The sequence below is a fragment of the Belonocnema kinseyi genome, chromosome 10 (genome assembly GCF_010883055.1).
Source record: "Belonocnema kinseyi isolate 2016_QV_RU_SX_M_011 chromosome 10, B_treatae_v1, whole genome shotgun sequence".
NCBI classification, from domain to species: Eukaryota; Metazoa; Arthropoda; class Insecta; order Hymenoptera; family Cynipidae; genus Belonocnema; species Belonocnema kinseyi.
The window spans coordinates 74,913,339-74,917,848 of NC_046666.1; the positions used below are offsets into that span (position 1 = coordinate 74,913,339).

The 4,510-nt window shown below is 33.1% G+C and overlaps 1 pseudogene; it reads right to left on the reverse strand.

Annotated features, from left to right (window-relative positions):
* Positions 1-2,301: 2,301 nt before the first annotated feature.
* Positions 2,302-4,510, reverse strand: part of LOC117181404 — a 24,222-nt pseudogene continuing 22,013 nt past the window's right edge.

Sequence of the window (4,510 nt, forward strand, 5' to 3'; positions counted from 1 at the left end):
TATAGATATTGCACTAAAAGTTTTATCTGTTAGAATAAAAATATAACATGGTGAAGTAAATAAATTGTTATTATAAAAGAATATCAAAATATGAGAAATAACAAAGATATATTTGGAAATAATCAAATAACTTTAGAAATATTACAAAATATATGAAACAGAAATATAAATTATACATTTAATTTTCTCTCTGGTATCTATTAAAATAACCATGTGTTACAAAGCGTGGATATTTTACGTTTGTTATGAAATGTTGGCAATTTAATTTTAATTTAAATGGTTCTTGTCCCAGCTAAGTTTACCATCAGTGCGCCTCGAAGGTGTGCCGAGAGTTGCTTACAGCGCTCCAAGTGGCTCTTGACAAACTATATGAGAGGGTGCTATTTACGGGGAGCGGTGGGTAGAGGGGAAGTGACTTTTTCCGCCGGGCGCGCCGTCTATATTTATGGCGGGTAACTAAGCTCGCATCGCATCTACGTTTATAATATCTTTGTTCTGGAGGCCATTTCAGTTTTCCTCAAAGCGTTACCGGTCCATTTCTATATGTCGATGGTACTGAATCACGAAGCACTACATTCAATTGTTTTTCTTTCATTGCACCTTCCCATTGAAAATAAAAATTTTTCTTATCTGTTTTGCAACTTATGTTATTATATTTATCGAAAGTATGATTTTTTCTAACTATAAATGGCAATTATTAGGTTCGTCGTATATTTATCAATGAATTGGAAAATGAATTTTTTCCTACGGCTGCGCCAATAATACTATTTTCTCGGCTATATACTAGATTGCCATCGAACTTTTGTAAATATCAATATTATAATGCCAAATTTTACGACCAAGAGTTTCTCCGTGTAGCAGTATTGGTACCCAGTATTGGGCCGACAATGGCAGCCAAATCTTGGGTGCCAAGTTCAGGCCATAGTTATCATTCCGTCATTGGCGCGATAATGGCAGCCGAGCTTCGGCAATATTTTTACCGACTATAGGCCAAGGTCGGGCCGTATGTGACTTCACACTTGGGTCGTAACTGACGAGAATATTCAAAGGATAAATAGAAGCTTAGGCTACGGGACTTTGGACGAAGTAAATTAGTTTACTCTAGATAATTTAGGTTCTCTCTAGGAATCTTAAGATAAAAAGAGTCCTTTCATACAATGGCTGTTTCGAGGCGAGATATTTGTACAGGGCTACATGAAGCGAGTGGTTGAGAAATGTGTTTTGGATTAGAAATTGGCAATTCTGACGAACGAACGTTATAAATTATATTCTATTGATTCTAGAATGCGCGACGTGCACGAAGTATAAAAATTAATAATAAAGGACATGATACTAAAATATTTACAAACCAACAGTAATATAGGTAACATAATTGGAGAAAGCGTTACTACTCCAAAGTTCAGCCGATTCGCATGGGCTATGTGGTATCTATTTTCTGGAGTCTCAACTCGAGAGTGAACAGCCCTTTGGTACTGCCCTTAGCGAGAAAATGTGTAACTTCACTTTAGGATACATCTGGATTTATCAATATGTATTAAGCGAATCAAACATAACAACTTCGGTAGGATTCTCGATATCGTCATTAATTGATTATATAATTGACTGGGATCAGGCATTTGAAAATTATTTTGTCGATAAAAAATTGCCACGCGTGTCATATAAAAATGTTGTCAATAATGTCCCACATAATCCCAAAGCCTTTCGGCGTCACGTTAATAAAAATGGAACCGAGAAAGGTTCCTAATATTATGTACCTGGACGATAAGAAAACAAATTCTAAGCTGGGTATAGTACAGCTTTCTGTTGACAATTGCGCTTCTGTATTTTTTAATACTGATATTTAAGCGAATCCATTCAAGCGATTGTAATAAAAGGGATGGACCGTGTAAAATATTATAATTAAAGATATTTAAGAACCATTAGTACCTTGATTTGCAATAACTTTTTAAAATTAAATATATTTTTTAATAAAATTTTTTCGTACAGTTTTGTCTGTATTTTTTAGCTCCGGGGTTCTAGAAGAAAAGAAAATACTTTCCAATAATTTATCTATCACTTAATATCAATGTATATCTAAGACTATCTGTGGATTTTAGATGTAAAAGTTGAACTCTGTTGCCATTCTCCGACATAGCGAGTATGACCTCTATCGCTGCGGGCCTTTTGAAGCAAAACTCCACTTCTGGGTTTAGCTCAAGTCTACTTAGTTAGTTTTGAAAATATTTCCTTGAAATTCCATGAAAAACAAAAAAATTGTTATTTCAGTAGATAGGAATTTACGAAAAGTATATGTGGTAAAACTTTCAAATACTTAATATTTATTCGTAATAAATAAATGAAACATATTTTCAAACTTTTAATGTTGAATGAAAATGATAATATTAAATTTAATTAACAATAATATATTTTATGAAGTTACTCAAATATAGATATAATCAATTAGGACCATTTTGAGAATTTCAGATGTATCCCTTCCACAGGTTGAAGAAGAAATCCATATGGATTATTGACATAGGGGATGGCAGTTTTCTCACAGACATCAACTCTATAATGCTTGAGTATTTGTATAAGACCAACTTTCGTTTGATAGACTGCAAATCTTGCTCCTGAAATAAAACAAGGGTTTCTCTGAATAATCTTTATATTCTAGAAAGATGTTGCCGCTGTATCAGGAATTGATATATCATATTTTACTCTTCCACTTTTCAGATATAACTCTTTCTATTTTACTCTTCAGATATCACCTTTTGAAATCCACCTTCATATATCGGACATGCCCCGTATATTCTTAACATATTTGGTGTACGGCACATCGAATATGTCATAAAAAGAAACTTCTAAGCGATGGAGTCCCCTTCATCCATACACAGTTGCTGTTCTGGCAAGAAACGTTTTAACAAAATAATTACCAAGGCAATTTCTAGGACCATCTCCAAAGGATAAGAAAAGCATGGGGTGTCTGTTTTGCACTGCCTCATCATCAAATCTTTCTGGATCAAATGTTTTTGGATCTGGATAATAGTTTGGGTCACGTTGAATAGCGTAGAGGGGTATCCAAATTGTCTGGCCTTTTGGTACCGTCACTTCGGTACCCGAAAATGTGTATTTCTCTGTTGCTTTTCTCATTAGTAGCGCTCCTGGCGGGTACTTTCTAAGAGTTTCTGAAATAAATAAATAAAACCGTAATTACAAAATTGAATCTAAGATTTAAAATGTGGAGTTTGAAAACGTAATATGTCTGGATATAGATTTTTGGTAGATACATTTTTTTAAATTTAAATAAAGGTTTATAATAATTGTACGGCCCGGCGTAAACAATCTTGAAAAATTATTTCGAGGGTGGGGCTGGAAAGGGATTACATTAGGCATTTTCATTTCAACCAACAGCTAACTTCACTTCATTGAGTGCAAAGGCGAAAACAATAGATCAAATACATGGGATTCGGTCCATTTTTGCCCTGTTTTTCTAATATCTTTGTAAAAACTACTTTTTTCCATATAAATGTATTTGAAAAATAGTTTTTTACGTTAAGAACTATTTAATGACATAATAAAATGATAGTAATTATTATTTATTACAAAGATAACACGAAAATAAAGGTTTGTCTTATGCATTTTGTACATTTCCCTCCTAATCATTCATCGAAGTGAAGTTAGCTGAGGATGAAGTGAAAATGCCTAATGAGAAGGAGGCAGGGGCGGAATAAAATGTTCACCAATTATGCCACTATACAAATAAATAATACATAGCCGGAAAAACCACAAGCTTTAATTTTGTTTCGTGAAAAATTGCGCCAATGCGCATTTATCTTTCCAATTTCTATCCATTTTTTAAATAAAAAAGAGGGATTTAAAAAATATGTTGTTCATTACCTTGAAAGACCTTGTGTAGATATTTCATATTTTTTAGCCGGTCGTAAATCAATTTTCCATTCGTCTCCTTAAATTCTTCTTGAATTTCTTTTCGAAGTTTGTCTTGAATTGAAGTGTTTAAAGCCAGTTCATACAATGCATTACTCATTGTAGCTGAAGACGTTTCGAAACCCGCGGCGTAGAAAACAAATGCCTGAGCTACTAGCAAAACGTCCGTCAGATCTGTAATTACATGTTTTTAGTTTATTCAAATTAAAAAAAAAAACGTTAACCGAAGTAATTATGAATCACGGTGTGTAATAATGAATCAAGACCAGTAGATCGTAGAAAAATTTGATTTTAGCGGAATTTTACTGTATATCCTACATTGTTTACGCAAAATATCTATACTTTACGAAAATATCTATACTTTATCTATAATTATCCAGGTGGGCGATATCTACATATATTTTCAAATCTACTATTAAGTAATATAATCAATTGTTAATTGACTAACAGTTTATTATTTAAGAACCTACTTATATCAGCTAATCTATCAGGATTTTCCTTCACTTGTCTCAGTGAATCAACAAAGTCATGCCTCACGACATTGTTTTCCTTTCTGTACTGCATCGTGTCCTTAATTAAGTTAATAAAA